Source organism: Chrysochloris asiatica, unplaced genomic scaffold (assembly GCF_000296735.1).
Source record: "Chrysochloris asiatica unplaced genomic scaffold, ChrAsi1.0 scaffold00007, whole genome shotgun sequence".
Lineage (NCBI taxonomy): Eukaryota > Metazoa > Chordata > Mammalia > Afrosoricida > Chrysochloridae > Chrysochloris > Chrysochloris asiatica.
The window spans coordinates 13704657-13722606 of NW_006408525.1; positions in this window are offsets into that span (position 1 = coordinate 13704657).

Genomic DNA, 17950 nt, shown 5'->3' on the forward strand with positions numbered 1-17950 from the left:
CATTTAGTGGTTAGAAGTTCAAGGTTGTTAGGTAGTCCAAGGCTTAGGTAAATTTGAATAGACTAAGGTTCAGACGTGAACTCCATCATTTATTAGTTGTGTGACTTTGGGCAACTTCTTTATTCTCCTGAGTCTCTTTCTTCATTTGGAACTTAGAGATACTGTTGCCAGTGCTACCAGTGTGGGTGATCTGCAAGAAGTACATGTAATCTGACATGTGTATATGGGCTACTCCAATGCATGTTACACATTAGACACCTCATATGGAGGGAGTCCTGGTGGGTTACTGTGAGCTAATGCGCTGGACTGCAAGGTCAGTTTAAACTGCAAGGTTGTCACTAACCACTCCTCAGAAACACTCTACAACTCTATGAGGAGAGGAGCCCTGCTAGCATAGTGGATTAAGGTTGATGGCTCAAACCCACCAGGATGAGGCAGTCTGCTTCAGAAAATATTTAAAGTCTCAGAAACCCTAAGGAGCAGTTCTATTTTGTCTGATAGAGTGACTATGAGTTGAAATCAACTGGATAGCAGTGGGCTTGGTTTTTGGCTTACTCAGTGGGGAAGAGTCCTGCTGGTACTATGGTTAAGCTCTTGGCTGCTAACTAACAGACAGACACATCAAACCTACCAGCCACTATGCAGGGGAAAGATGTGGCAGTTCACTGCTGTAAGTATGTCCAGTCTTGGAAACCCTAGGGCAGTTCTATAATAAGGCCACTATAAGTTACAATTGATTCAGTGGCACACAGCTCCCCAGCAGTATTTGTTCACTTCTGGGAACCTTCACCTTGTGGTTATAGGTTAAGACATCAGGATCATCCCAAGGGTCCATGTAATTATTTGCTTCCACAGTGGAAATGGGTCGTGCATGATGCTTCACATCTTGGAGGAAGTCCTAATTTTCAGGTCTCAGGGGTGCTGGGTGTCCATTTCTCACCTATGAGAACTGGATTGTTCACAGATTGGTCAGAATCCCCCAGAAAGGAGAAAATATGGCCTCCAGCTGCTTTTCCTTAGAAACAGACCTGGGAGAACAGAAAGGGAATCCCCTCTCACTGACACTCTCTGATTAAGAGAAGTAGGGTTTCTCTTGATTGACAGACTTTGATGAAAGGGCCTTCAGTAGAGAAATCAGGATTCATGTCAAAGAGTAAGTGAGAGCAAATCTGAGTGATGATAAGTCCATGATGTTAATGCAGAGGAGACCTCTAAGACACTCTAGTCCGAGGTGAGCTTTTCTCAATTGAGAACATCAGTGTGGAGGAGCTGGTCATCATTGCCTCTACTCCACCCCTCACTGTTTTCAAAACAGAACGAGAAGAAAGCTTGAGTTGGTCAGGATCCCCCCCAAGGAGCAACTGACATTGTCCAGGGCTGAGGCTAAGGCTCAGGAGAATGAGAGTTGGTAGTTTCAGTGGAATTGACATAAACTAGACTCAGAACTGGCAAATAACTAAACCCAGTCTACCATGCTTCATCTGACATCACAAAGGATGTTAGAGGGAAAGTAGGCTCTGGGTTCAACCCTTCTAATGAATCTGAATGACTAAATGCTAGTATCTGAATTAGATAAAGTCTTCCCCCATGGAGCTGATGAAAGGTTTAGATAAACTGTGAAGGCTGCAGAAGAAATGATGTAATCAGTCAATCAAATTTTAAACTTGTGCTTTTTAAGAGCTTGGAAAACCTCTATAGGATCTCACTAACATGGAAGGACCATTCTCTGAGGAATGTGGGCCAAGTACTTAGCACAGTATTTATGACATTTGTGTGTGTGTGTGCGTGTTTAAGTGCCATTGAGTTGGTTCCAACTCACAATGACTCTATCGAGGGTTTGTGAGGAGTGACTAGTGGGTTTGAACTGTCAACCTTATGGTTAGTCCAGTGCTTATCCTACACACTAATAAGCCATGACATTGTTAGAGCTAACTAGACATTAATAATTAATTATAATATAACTTATTATTATGTTGTGATCATAATAAGAAGAAGGAAGGAGTCATTGCTATGATGAGTCTACAGGCTGCATCAAGTCTCCCATTAACATTTTAATCCTCACAACAATACTGGAAGAGAAATTATAAACCCCAATTTGCGTATTAAAAAAAATAAGACATAGGAACTGTTGTTGTTTACGTGCTATGGCTTCAGATCCAACTCATAGCTACTCTGTATAGGGTTTCCGAGGAGCAGCTGGTAGATTTGAACTGCCAATCTTGTGGTTTGTAGTCCAGTGCTGATCCTACAGCACCAGAAAATAGATACAATAAAAAAATTGTTCTCAAAATCCTACCGCCACATTTCTCCTACTACCAGCATCTGTGCTCATAGACTCTGCTTCCCGCTTCACCATCCATCCTTCCTTCTCTGCAGCATCACTCTCAAGAGCTTTATGTTGTTTGTCCTCCTAGCTTTAAAACAAATCTGCAGCTGATTCCACACTCCCTCCAGCTAGTGACCATTTATATGTTTCCCTATAGAGCAAAAATCCTCTCAAGAGCTGTCAAAACTTGCTGTCTAAACTCTTCGTGTCTCTTGAGCCCACTTCAATCTGACTTTTAGTGTCACCATCCCAAAAAACTGGTGGCAGTGTGCCGTGGAGTCAGTTCCAACTCATAGTGACCGGATACAGGGTTTCCAAGGCTGTAAGTCTTAATGGGAGCAGAAAGCCTCATCTTTCTCCTGTAGAGCAACGTGTAGATTTGAACTGCTGACCTTGTGGTTAACAGCCCAGCTTGTTACCAGGGCTCCTGATAACCTCCATGTTAATCTTCATATTTACTTGACCTCTCAGCAGCATTTGACATAGAAGTTCACTCCCCTCCTCCTTGAAACATTTTCTTCGGTTGACTCTAAAACCCTATACTTTCCTAGTTCCGTGACTCTCCTTTCTCAGCCTTCCCTGGAAAGGCAGTATTAAGCAGGAGTTAAAATCCCAGACTCTGGAACGATACAACGTATTACAAAAGAATTAGCTATTTTTAGCACCCATCTCTTAACACTGAATGCCTAAGGTTCAGTGTTTGAATAACTACTCTTTTCTGAGTGATTTCATTCTGTCTCAGGTTTTGAAACGACAGCTAGATACAGATTTAAATCTATAATGTGTACCTTTTCCTATAAACTAGACCCAATGGCTTCTTCAAGCATCTTCTCTTAGATGTTTAATAAAGCATCTTGTTATGATGTAATTTTTTTTCCATCAAAATATATGTTGAAATGGTGTTGTTAAGTGCCGAATAGTCGGTTCTAACTCATAGTGACCCTGTATAGGGTTTCTGAGGAATGGCTGGTGGATTTGAGGCACCAAAGTTGTGGTTAGTAGTCCCGTGCTTATCCTACAGTACCACACCAGGTCTTCGGTGTTGGAATACTAACCCTATATCTGTGGATATAATCCATTTGGGAATAGAGTTTTCTCTGTTTTTTTTTTAGGCCATAGCAGTATTAAAGTGTGTCTTAAATCCAATCACTTTTGAGATATAAGAAGAGCAGATTAGGAACAGAAGCAAGTAAGCACAGATGGGGAAAAACAGATTCTTGGAGAAGACAGAGCCAGAGTTCTGAATTGGGACTTGCAGTTTCCTAAACTGTGACAAAATACATCTCTGTTAGTTTTAAACACCCATTTGTGGTATTTATGTTACAACAGCACTAAGAAACTAAGACATTTCAAACTTAATATCCAAGACTAAACACTTGTTTTTCTCAACAAAACTGGTTTTCCTATAGTTTTCTTCATCACAGTTAATTACAATTCCATCTTTCAAATTGTTCAGGTTTGAAACAAAAAGAAATACTTCCCAACTCTGGTTTACATCTATTCCCATCTATGGAGAAAATTTCATCCTGACTTCTCTTTTTCTCATATCCAACATCCAATCTGTCATCAAACCCTGATCTACCTTCAAGTATACCCAAAATGTGACCCCTTCACTTTCTCCATGGCTACCCATAGGATTAAGTCACCACAGTCTCTTGAATTAATCATTTCAATAACCTCATAAACATTTTATATGCTTCCATTCCTCCCTTGGCACAACCTAGTCTTAATATCTTTAAAGGTTGGAGTAAGATCCAGCTACTCCTCTGTTGAAATCCCTCCAATAGCTTCCCATTTGATGAGTGTCTTTATAACAGTCTGGAAGACACAGCACGGTGTGGTCTTCTGCTTGTCCTCTTATTATACCCCTTTGACATCAGCTTCCATCACTTTCCCCAGTACTCAATAGCCTAGACACAGTCTTGAAAATACCAGGATACTGTCTCAGGACCTTTGAACTTGCCATTTTCTGTGCTTGGAATACTTATCCCATGTGCTCATCTGCTTCATTCCTTCACCCCTTCAACTTTCTCTCAACTGTTACTTTTTCAGTGACATCTTCCCTGATTACCAAATTATTCTCTTTTGAGCTCCCCCTTTATGCAGGGTATTTCTCCTGGAATATTTCTCCAGAATGTTGCTTTTGTTGTTGTTAGGTGCCATCGAGTCAGTACCAACTCATAGCAACCCTATGCACAGCAGAATGACATATTGCCCGATCTTGAGCCAACCTCACAATTGTTGCCGCATTTGAGCCCATAACTGTGCCAATCCATCTCAGTTGGGAGTTTTTTTTTTTATTTTTCTTCAACCCTCTATTTTACCAAACATGATATTCTTCTCCAGGGACTAGTCCCGCTAATATGTCCGATGTATGAGAGATGAAGTCTGGCCAACCTGGCTTTTATGTTTCCTATTTCTTTCTGTATTTGTGTGTGTTGCTTGTCTCCCCCTACTAGAAAATAAGTTTGATGAGGGTAGACTTTTGTTCTGTTTTCTCTCATTTGCTCACTGCTACTCATCCAGTGGAGTCCTGGTGTGGCGGTGTGGGTTCATGAGCTGGACTGCACGGTAGGTTTGAACCTTAAGGTTGGTGGTTCAAGCTCACCAGCTGCTCCTTGGAAACCCTGTACAGGATCTCTATGAGTCAGAACCAACTCAAAGGAACTTAACAACAACAGGAAAAACAACTCATCCAGTACTTAGGATAGAACCTGTACTGAGAATATGCTCATTAAATATTTCTTGAATGAATGAGGAGAAAGACGTACCAGTTTGTTTCCACAGAGACTGTTGTTGTTGTGTGCTGTTGAGTCAGTTCTGACTCATAGTGACCCTGTATAGGATTTCCAAGGAGCGTCTGATGAGTTTGAACCACCGACCTTGGGGTTCAAACCAACTTTGTGGTCGAGTGCTTATCCTACAGCACAAGGGCAAAGACTACATAGCTTTGGAAACCCATGGGGTTTTACTCTGTTTTATAGGATCATTAAGAGTCAGCTCCACACCAATGGGTTCTAAACGAATAAAGGTCTGGAACATAGAGGATTCAATCTCTTACCCAAGAAAACAAATTCAGTACATTACAGACTTAAACTTGAAAAGGTATTTTTGCTTCTAGCGCCCTTGTTTTTCCAATGAACCAGTCACCATCCTGATTTTATCTTTATGCAAACTCATCACCCCTTAAAGTGATGTTTTAATTCTAGGACCAGTGGGTCTTAGGCTACATTTCAGTGGCTGTAGGCTGCATACCTGCCATTGTTTGCTAGAATTTCTACCAAGAAAATACTTTGTGAGCAGCCAGTGTATTTTACCAAAGGGAAGAACAGCCCATTTAGTCTTTTTGAATAGATTTACTGAAATTCAAAGTTCTGGCCAAAATGAGAATCTTTCTAATGGCATATGTGTTCAACTGTCCATTCAGGGACAGGAAGCACTCTCTTAACACATTTTTTATTTCTCTTGTACACCAAATTATTTGGGAAAAGATGAACAAAACCTTGGAGTAATTGAATTTTTAAAACAGCTTCCAAAGAACTAGTTTCGAAGTGATGGTTGAGCCCTAGGAGGGATGAAACACTCCGGGAGATGTTGGTCATCACATGGGGGAAAATGAAGCTGCTCTCAACTTGTAATTTCATTTATTTGAGAAAATCAAGTGTAGATTAATCTATCCATCAGGAAAAAATGTTGCTTCTCACATAAGGCAAAAGACACTTTGTTGGGGGAGAACACTAGTGAAATCGCAATGCCCACTGGTTCAGCAAACAGGAGTTGTAGGTGCCATTCCTACCTAGATAACAAGGTCATCTAGGTGACCTTGGGGGAAAGTTCTTTATTCCACTCAGCCTCAGTTTCTTCATCTTTATAAAGATGAGGTTAGACATGTTTATCTTTGTTGTCCCTTCCAGGTTAAAAATTCTGTTGGACAGTGGATTTCTCTTCCAATTATGAGGATAGATAACTGCCGTACAACAACCAAGTGACTAATTGAATTTAAGCAGGTGGTCACTGGTTATGAGCAGAAAAAATATTACCTGGCCTTTGACAGAATTCATTCATTCATTCATTTATTGAGCACCTGTTACACACTAAGGAGCCCTGTGGCACTGTAGGATAAGCAGTGAACTGCTAACCACAAGGCTGGCAGTTCAAACCCACCAGTCACTCCTCTGGAGAAAGATGAGGCTTTTTGCTCCCATACAGATTGAGAGCTTCAGAAACTTTTACAACATCACTATGAGTCAGAATCAACTCAGTGGCAGTGAGTTTGGCATTGTGATGTTACATACTAAATATACAGAAAGAAGTAAGCTATAGTCTCTATATTAAAGGAGTTTATAGCCCAGTGCACAATATAGCAAAGCACACAGACAATCAAGATGGGGGACCCTGGTGGACAGAGAGGAGGGCCACTTGATTAAGATTGGGACTTAGGGACGGCTTTTGGAAATGTGATTCGTGATCTGAGTCTTCAAGAATGAAAAGAAATTATCCAGGAGGAAAAACAAAACAAAACAAAAACAGAAGGAATGAAATGAGTGATCTAGATGCAGAAAGCATCCTATGTAAAGGTAAGAAAGTTGAAAGAATTGGACTACATTTATCCAATTGAAATTTGGGAATAGATATTTAACTATATATCTCATGAACTGTTACTATAAATTCTGACTCATAGCGAGCCCATAGGATAGAATAGACCTGCCCAATAGGGTTCCCAAGGCTGCTGTCTTTATGGACCATGATTCGTCTGCCCGTTTGTCGTACTGTGGTGGCTTGCATGTTGCTGTGATTCTGGAAGCCATGTCATGGGTATTTTAAATACCAGTAGGGTCAACCATGGTGGACAGATTTCAGTTGAGCTTCCAGACTAAGATTGAGTAGGAAGAAAGAGAGATGGGTTATTTACGTATATATAATCACTGAAAACTTTATAAACAGCATAGGAACACTGTCAGCACCAGAACACTGAACATTAAAACATGATGAGGAACACCAGAATATTGCCAGCTATAATGTCAGAAGATGAGCCCCTCACTTTGGAAGGTACTCAAAATACAACTGGGGAAGAACTGCCTCCTCAAAGTAGACTTGACCATAATGATGTGAATGGAGTAAAGTCTTCAGAACCTTCATTTGCTGATGGGGCACACCTCAAAATGAAGAAGACAGCTATGAACGTTCATTAATAATCACAACATGGAATGTATGAAAGTATGTATCTAGGAAAATTGGAAATTGTTGAAAATGAAATGGAATGCAAAAAGATCAATATCCTAGGCATTTCTAATCTGACAATCACATGGTTTACTTTGCAGGGAGCGGCAAGTTGAAAAGGAATAGCATCACATTCAGCATCAAAAAGAACAAATCAAGATTTGTCTTGAAGTACAACACTGACTGTGGTAGGATAATATCCATACATCTGTAAGGAATATGGTGTTGGAGGAGAATATCGAAAGTGCCATGGGCTGCCAAAGAACAAACAGATCTGTGTTGGAAGAAGTGCAGCCAGAGTGTTCCTTGGAGGCCAGGATGGCCAAAGTTCGTCTCTCATACTTTGGACATATTGTCAGGAGGGACCAGTCACTAGAGAAGGATATCATATTTGGTAGGGTGGAGGGTCAGAGAAAAAGAGGAAGACCCCCAAAGAGATGGATTGGCAAAGTGGCAGCATCAATAGACTCAAGCGTGGCAACAATTATGAGGTTGGCCCAGGATCGGGCAGTGTTTTATTCATAAGGTCACTGTGAGTTGGTACTGACATTATGGCACCCAACAACAACAACAACAAGGAAGACCACTTAATACTACTGTCATTCAAATTTACACACCAATCACCAAAGCCAGGGAAGATGAAATTGAAAAATTCTACCAACTTCTTCAGTGTGAAATCAACCATTCATGCAATCAAGAGGTATTGATAATTACTGATGATTGGAATGTAAAGATTGGAAACAAAGAAGAAAGATCAGTAGTTGGAAAACATGACTTTGGTGATAGAAATGATGCTGAAGATCACATGATATAATTTTGCAAGACCAATGACTTCTTCGTTGCAAAAACCTTTTTTAAACAACATAAAAGACTACAATACACATGGACCTCACCAGATAAAATACACAGAAATCAAACTGACTACATTTGTGGAAAGAGATGGTGGAAAAGCTCCATGTCACCAGTCAAAATAAGGCCAGGGGTAGGTTGTGGAACAGACCATCAATTGCTCATATGCAAATTCAGTCTGAAGCTGAAGAAAATTGAAACAAGTCCACGAGAGCCAAACTATGACCAAGAACATATCCTACCTGAATCTAGAGTCCATCTTAAGAATGGATTTCATGCATTAGACACTAAAGACCAAAGACCAGAAGAGTTGGGGGTTCACCTCAAGAACATCATACAAGAAGTAAGCAAAAGGTCATTAAGAAGACAAGAAATAAGGAAAAGACCAAAATGAATGTTGGAAGAAACTCTGAAAATTTTTCTCCAGTGTAGAGATGCTAAAGCAAATGGAAGAAATGAGTAGGTAAAAGAGTTGAACAGAAAATTTCAAAGATCAGCTCAAGAAGAGAAAGTCAAATATCATAAGAAAATGTACAAAGACCTGGAGTTACAAAACCAAAACGTTTGGTCAACATTTCCCAAACTGACGGAACTGAAGAAAAAAATTGAAGCCTTGACTTGCAATATTGAAGGATTCTATGGACAAATACTGAATGATGCCGAAAGTGTCAAAAGAAGATGGAGGGGGGAAAAAAGAAGAAGATGGAAGGAATACAGAGAGTCACTGTACCAAAAAGAAATGGTTGATGTTCAACTATTTCAAGAGGCAGCATGTGGTCAAGAGACAATGATGCTGAAGAAAAACATTCTAGGTGCACTGAAGGCATTGACAAAGAACAAGGAACCAGGAATTGATGGAACAAAATTTGAAATATTTTCAACAAACTGATGAGGCACTGCAGGCATTCACTCATCTATGCCAAGCAAATTGGAAGAAAACTACTGGGTCAACTGATTGGAAGAAATCCATGTTTCTGCCCATTCCAAAGAGAGGAGACCCAACAGAATGTGGAAATCATCTGACAATACCATTAATATTGCATGCAAGTAAAAATTGACAAATCAGCTGTAACCATACATTGACAGAGAACTTCCAGAGGTTCAAGCTGGATTTAGATAAGGATGTGAAATGAGGTATATTATTGCTGACATCAGATGGATCTTGGTTGAATGCAGAGAATACCAGAAAGATGTTTACCTGTGCTTTATTAACTATGCAATGGCTTTTGATCATGTGGATCATGACAAGCTATTGACAACATTGTGGAGAATGAGTATACCGGATCACTTAATTGTACTCATGAGGAACCTGTACATAGACCAGGAGGCAGCTGTTAGAACAGAACAAAGGACCACCAAATGGTTTAAAATTAGGAAAGGTGTGTGCTAGGGTTGTATTCTTTCACCATCCTTATTCAATCTGTATACTGAGCAAATAATCCGAGAAGCTGGATTATATGATAAAACAAAACAAAATGTGTCATCATGATTGGAAGAAGACTCATTAGCAACCTGTAATATGCAGATGATACAACCTTGCATACTGAAAGTGAAAAGGACTTAAAAATAGTTACTGATGAAGACCAAAGACCTTCAATATGTCTTGCACCTCTATGTTAAAAAAAAAAAAAAAAAAATCCTCATCACTGGACCAATAAACAACATCCATATAAAAGAAGAAGAGATTGAAGTTGTCCAAGACTTCATTTTGCTCAGATCAGTTATCAACAACACTCATGGAAGCAGCAGTAAAGAAATCAAACAAAATATTACATTAGGCTAATCTGCTGCACAAGACCTATTTAAAGTGTTGAAGAGCAAAGATGTCAGTTTGAGAACTAAGGCGCACCTGATCCAAGCCAGGGTATTTTCAATAACCTCATATGCATGTGAAAGTTGGTCAGTGAATAAGGAAGATCATAGAAGAGTTGGTGCATTTGAGTTATGGTGTTGGAGGAGAATATTGAAAGTACCATGGACTGACAAAAGAACAAACAAATCTATTTTGGAAGAAGTACAGCCAGTGTGCTCCATGGAAACCAGGATGGCCAAACTTTGTCTTTCATACTTCGGACATATTATCAAGAGAGAGTCCCTGGAGCAAGAGACCATGCTTGGTAAAGCAGAGTGTTGAAGGAAAAGAGGAAGACACCTCTCCCCACCTCCACTCAACAAGTTGGGTTGGCACAGTGGCAGCAGCAATGGGCTCAGACGTCGTAATGATTATGAGGTTGGCGCAGGAAGCAGCAGCATTTTCTTCTGTTGTGCATAGGGGTCGCTATGAGTCAGTACTGACTTGATGGCACCTAAGGACAATAACAAACTTCATGGAAGCAGATCAGCAAATCTTTGCTCCCACGGAGTCTATGGTGGATTCAAACCACTGACTTTTGGTTGGCAGCCAAAAGGTCAGCAGCCACATGTCTTTACCACTCTGCCACCAGAGCTCCTTATTCCTCCTGCTCTCAAATTTCTGAGTCCTTGTATTCATCATAAGGACAGGTAAGAAGATTTATGTTTAAATCCCATTCAACAGTGTTGTACACAGAGGGAGGTAAAGGGATGGACCAAAATGAGATTTGGGAGTTTTCCTTTTATTTCTTTGCTAATACTATCTTTGTATCCTGTCATCTGTGACTCGTTCATTCCCTGCTGTAGGACTTCATTGCTCTGCTAAATAAATTAAGTTACGTGGGTGCACTACAAACATTCAGGATGTATTAACATTCATCAGGGAAAGATGTAATGTGTCTGAATCAATCTTGCATGATGGAGGAAATGTTTTATGATGAGGCTTGAAATGGGAGACTGATGCCAGACATCTGGGTTTGAGTGCTGACTTGAAACACCTTCCTCATCTATAAAATGGGAGATATTAGTACTTACTTCAGAGAGAGACATACAAAACTCTGAATACAATGTCTGGCACAGGGGATGAGCCAGATCAATTTTAGTGAATGAAGTCAGGTGCAGGCACTTTTTCAGAAATGGACATCCACAATCCTAACCTAATTTAGCATTCAATCACTTGCCTAAGGTACTCTCATATTAAACTATAAAAATTAGAATGAAATTGTTAGGTTTGAAATATAATGCAGAAATCATTAAGCAATTGTTAAAGCAATCCTATCAGATCCTAACTTGCCAGCTTTCAGTTAATGAGTGGCCAGCAGCCAAGACTGACATATTTGTTTAGCCAGGGAATCCATGAGCTGACTCAGCCTGGCACTGCCAAGGATGCTGCTGCTTTTGAAGCCAATTGAAGTTTATAAACCTTTTTATATTCAAACTTCTTCTTGTTGTCAATCAGTCAGTTCCAATGTTGCAAAGGGTGCTCAATTCTACATAACTGTCACTAAAGGGTCAACCTATTTCATTAAAGGTCTTTCTTTTCTTGCTGACCCTCTTCTTTACCAAGTACCATGGATTGAACTGTGTGCCCAAAATATGTGCCAGCATGGCTGGACCAATGTGACGCTTATGTAATGATACTGCATGATGTCATCTGATGTGATGACCAATAAAAGGATTAAGAGTGGGCTGTTGTTGTTGTTAAGTTCCATCAAGTTGGTTCTGATGCATAGCAACCCTGTATAGGGTTTCTGAGAAGTGGCTGGTGAGTTTGAACCACTGACCCAGTGGTTCAAATTGACCTTGCAGTCCTGCGTATAAACCCACAGTACCATACCAGGACCCCTTAAATACCCTTATTCTCATCACAATGCTGAACAAATGTAAAGGAATTTCCCAGGAGTTTAGACTGAAACACCGTTGATTTTACAAAATAGAAAAGGAGAGACAAGTGAGCAGAGAAGGCGGGAACTACTACCACCAAGAAAGTGGGGTCCCTGCACTCTGAAGCTCCAAGATACAGGGAAAGGTTGATGTCAAGACACATGGAGATCTCCAAGGAATGCTGGGCTTACAGATGCTGAAAGGAGATGAGGATTTTCTTCGAAAGCCATTGCTCTGAAGTCAGCCTTCTAGCCTCCTAAACTGAGAGAAAAACTTTCTGCTTGTTACAGCCATCCACTTGTGGTATTTCTGTTATAGCAGCATGAGATAATTGTGGCACCAAGCATGCCGTCTTTCTACAGAGACTGGCCTCCGGATACAATGTTCAAAGCACATGACTTGAAGTCTTGCCATCCTCGATTCTAAGGCGCATTCTGGCTGTATTTCTTCTAAACCCTATTTGTTTGTTCTTGTGGCAGTTCATGGTACTTCTGATATCCTTTATCAACATCATAATCCAGACACATCAATTATTTTCCAGTCTTATGATCACCTAGCTTTCACATGCATACGAGGTAACTTAAAACCATAGTTCAAGTCAAGTACACCTTAGTCTTCCAAGTGATATCTTTGCTTTTTAACACTTCAAGGAGGTCGTCTGTAGTAGATTTCCCAAATGTAACATGTTGTTTAAGTTCTTGACAGCTACAATCCTGAGATTTGATTGTGGATCTAAGTAAAATGGACTATTTGACAACTTTAAGGTTGTCTGTTTATCATGATGTTGTTTATTGGGCCAGTTGTGAAGACTTGTTTTCCTTATGCTGAGGTATAATTCATACTGAAGGCTGTAGCTTTTGTTTTTTGGTTCTTTTGTTTGTATGTTTATTTAACTTTTTATTGTGAATTGAGTGAAGTGTTGTTGTTAACCTTATAGAGCTGCCTATTGTTGGGTTTTCGATTGTGTGGACCATGACAAGCTATGGACAACATTGTGAAGTATGAATACCTGAACACTTATTTGTGCTCATGAGAAATTTGTTCATGGACCAAGAGGCAGTTGTTAGAACAGAACATGAGAACACTGAATGGTTTAAAATTAAGAAAGGTGTGCAACAAGGTTGTATTCTTTCACCATACTTATTCAATCTGTATGCTGAGCAAATAATACAAGAAGCTGGGTTCTATGAAGAAAAACTTGGCATCAGGATTGGAGGAAGACTCATTAACAACCTGCAATATACAAATGATACAGTCTTGCTTGCTGAAAGTGAAGAGGACTTAAAACATTTACCAATGAAGATCAAAGACCACAGTCTTTGGTATGGATTGCATCTCAATGTAAAGAAAACAAAAATCCTCACCACTGGACCAATAAATAATATTCTTCTCAATGGAGAAAAGATTGAAGTTGTTAAGGACTTCATTCTTCTTGAATCAACTATCAACACTCATGGAAGCAGCAGTCAAGAAATCAAACGACGTATTGTATTAGGCAAATCTGCTGCACAAGATCTTTTTAAAGTGTTGAAGAGCAAAGTTGTCAGCTTGAGGACTAAGGTGCGCCTGACCCAAGCCATGGTGTTTTCAATAACCTCATATGCATCCAAAAGCTGGACAGTGAATACGGAAGACTGTAGACGAATTGATGCTTTTGAGTTATGGTGTTGGAGGAGAATATTGAAAGTGCCATGGGCTGCCGATAGAACCAACAGATCTGTGTTGGAAGAAGACAGCCAGAATGCTCCTTGGAGGCCAGGATGGCCAAATTTCATCTCTCATACTTTGAACATATTGTCAGGAGGGACCAGATGCTGGAGAAGTATATCACATTTGGTAAGGTGGAGGGTCAGAGAAAAAGAGGAAGACCCCAGTGAGATGGATTGGCCAAGTGGCAGCATCAATGGACTCAAGCATGGGTTGAGGTTGGTCCAGAACAGGGCAGTGTTTCGTTCTGTTGTGCATAGGGTTGCTATGAGTCCATACCGACTCGATAACACCTAACAACAACAACAACATTGTTGGGCTGAAAATTAGCCACAGGCGTGAGTTCCAGGACTGAAAGATGACTAGGAACCATAGTCTTGGAGGTTCCTCCAGTCTCTGTCCAATATGTAAGCATGGACCTTCTTATGAATTTGAGTTTTGTTTCACATTTTTCTCCCACTTTATGCAGGACCTTCTAATGGGATCCCTTTCTGAGCTGTTAGTAGTGGTAGTTGGGCACCATCTAGTTCTTTTGGTCTCAGAGTTATGGAGACTGAGGTTTTCAGGTTTGCATGGTCTGATAGTCCACTGGACTAATTCTTTCCCTCTGTCTTTGATTTCTTCACTCTTTTTTGCATTGGATGGTAAGAGACCAATAGTTACACCTTAGTGAACACTGGCATGGTGTTGTAGGATAATCACTGGGCAACAAGGTCAGTTTAAACCCCAAGGTCTGTGATTCAAACTCACCAGCTGCTCCTTGGAAACGCTATACAGGGTCGCCATGAGTTGGAACCAACTGACAGAATTTAACAACAACAACAAGGTCACTCATGAGCGTTCAAGACTCCAGTCTCCAAACACCAAAGGAGGATTTAGAACATTGTCATCTGCACTATATTATATGAAGACTATAATCTTTTGTCTTCTCTAGAAAGTGCTTCAAGTCTTCTTTGCTTTCAGCAAGCAAGGTTGGTTCACTTGACTATTGAGTGGCTTCTTAGAGGTAGTACTTTTTCTTAATTTTATTGTTGTAAAATATCTGTATCAATGTAGATGTAGATAAACTTCATGAATGTTGCCATGTAACCGTCTTTAAGTATGTTATCATAGTCACAATGGTGTGCAGACATCACTAGTATCTATTTCAATTTTTTTTCCATTACTGCAAACAGAAGTCTGCACTCAGTGAACATTAGCTTTACATTCTTCCTTTTCCTCTGCCCCTGGAAACTTCTAATCGGCTTCCTGTGTCTTTGCATTTGCCTATTTTATGTAAGTTGAGTCATATTTGCCTTTTTGTGTCTGGTTTACCTCACATAGCATAATGTTTTCAAAGTTTATCCATGTTGTAGTATTATTAGAACTTCATTTTTTAATGACCGAAGAATATTCCACTGTATGGATAACAACATTCTGTTTATCTATTCATCTTTGTTGGACACTTTTGACACTAATGAATAATGCTGCTACAAGCATTGGTTCACAGACACCCATTTCTGTCCTTGTTTTTATTTCTTTTGGTGCATTATATGACTTTATTGTTGGGTCATAAAATAATTCTATGTTACACTTCTCAAAGAACAACCAAATTGTTTTCTCAGTGGCTGAGTCAATTTATACTTCCATCAGCAATGGACAAGTGCCCCAATTTATCCACATTTTCAACAATGCTTGCTAATTTTTTTTTCTTTTAAAATATTTATCATGTGTGTACTGTGGGTTAATGCGCTGGACTGCAAAGTTGATTTGAACCACAAGGTCAGCGGTTCAAGCTCACCAGCTGCTCTGTGGAAACCCTATACAGGGTTGCTATGGGTCAGAACATCTCAAGGGCATTTAAAAACAACAACAGTGAGTATGAAGTTGTACCTCGTGATTTTATTTGAATTTCCCTAACAACTCATGTTGAGCATCTTGTCATGTGCTTTTGGGCCATTTTTATATCTTCTTTAGAGAAATATCTATTTAGGTCCTTTAGCCATTTAAAAATAACTGGTTATCTTTATGTTGTTGAGTTGGATGGGTCCTTAATATAGTGTGGATATTAAACCTTTTTCAGATATATGATTTTCAAATATTTTTTTTCACTCTATAAGTTGTGTTTGTACTTTTTTCATAATGTCTTTTGATGCAGAAAAGTTGTTAATTTCAACGTAGCCCAATGTATCTATGAGATGAGGCTTTCTGTTGCCACAAAGATGTACAGACTTGGAAACCCTATACAAGATCTCAGTGAGGTTGAGCAACCCGACAGCACTTAACAATACAACACCAATTTATTTTTCTTTTGTTGTTCATGCTTTTAATATTAAATCTAATAATCCATTATCAAATCTAAGGTCATAAAGATTCATCTTTATGTTTTCTTCTAAGTGTTTTACGGTTTTGCCTCTGTTATTTAGGTTACTAATCTATTTTAATTTCTGTATATAGTGAGAGGGATGAGTCCAACTTCATTCTACTACATGTGGAAATCCCGTTGCCCCACCCCATTTGTTCAGGGACCTATTCTTTACCCAGTGAGTGGACTTGGCACTCCTGTTGAAAATCCATTGGCCGCAGATGTATGGACTTATTTCTAAACTCTCACTTGATTGATCTTTATGTCTGTCCTCATTCCAGTGCCACACTATTTGAATATGAGGCTTCATAGTAAGTTTTGAAATTGGTAAGTGTGACTGCTCCAGTTTTGCTCTTCTTTTTCAAAACTCTTTTGACTGTCTGTGTTAAGGGCAGGGATTGTATCTTTAACTTTATATCCCCATTGGATAGTAGAATGGCCAACACTCATGAGTCCTTTGTGAGGTCTTGCACTGGCCTTTCCTTTTTTTTTTTGCACTGGCCTTTCATGACTGATTATACATAGACCTTGTAGATCGATAACTCACTGCACATTTTCACAGACTATTTATCATTACAGAATTGAAGAACAACTGTGTATCTCTGATGCCAACTCACTATTAAAGAAGTTGTGGATACTGTAACAGGATGATGTTGGAGGCGTCAGAGAACTTAGATGTAGACCATAAAGAGTTGTTTTCCAAAAGACAGTTCTTGCAACCACTAAGTTGGAGTTCCAGGCGCTATGTTAGGGAGCTAAGAGGTTTGGCAAGCCCTCACTCAGGCTTTCCAAAGTCTGGCAGGGGCTTATGCAGGGGTGGAAAAATCCCATGGCCTCTCAGTGAAGCACATTCTTAACAACGGGGAAGATTTAAAGGCACACTCACCAAAGCTCCAGTAGCCCAGTGTCTCTCAAGATACTTCTCAAAGGAAAAACACCCTTGGAGTCAATTCCAATTAACTGTAACTGCCATAGATGTAGGTGTCAGACAGCCTATTTCTATCAACTTTTAAACCCAGAGCTCTAGTGGATGATTTCAGATGCTCATTATATCTCTGTATGATGAACAAAAACATGCATGAAAGAACATTTCCATCTCATAATTTATAGGGGTCTTTTTCCCACTTTCTTCCCACTTGCTGATGTGTTTGGGGCAGGAAGAATCATCAGCTCTCAGATTTCAGGCCTGCTCTGTGGTGTCTCTGGATCCAGCAGGATGCTGTGTTCTTGGTAACAACATTTGCTGTGCTTCTAATGAACGCCCAGCGACAAACATGGAGCCTCTACCTCTCCCTAGGACCTGCAGAGAAGAGGGGGCCCGCAGCTGGGAGAGACAAGACAAGCCCATATTTCATAACAATTACTCCGGATTATCAAGTAAGGTGGCAAGAAAAACTATTAGCAACTTGGTGGAAAGAAGATTTATGGTTTGGCAGCGCAAAGGTCTGACAGGTTTCTTCCCTGATGAAAAATCACTTCTTTGGAGGTGAGGAAAGGGAAGGTACCCTGTACGGCAGATGGTAATCCATCAAGTTAACTTCACTCGTGAGCAGCTCACTGTCTCAATCTAAAAACGTCCCTTCAACTCCCTACAATAAATAATGTCTTGTTTCCCCATGGAAGACTTACCAAATCCACACATTTTCACACACCCTCCTGCGTTTAAAATATTGCATTTTTTCACATATAACATGCCCATTTGCATAGCACACACATGCATATAACACACATTTGTGGTTCTTAAGTGCCATCTATTTGGTCCCAACCCA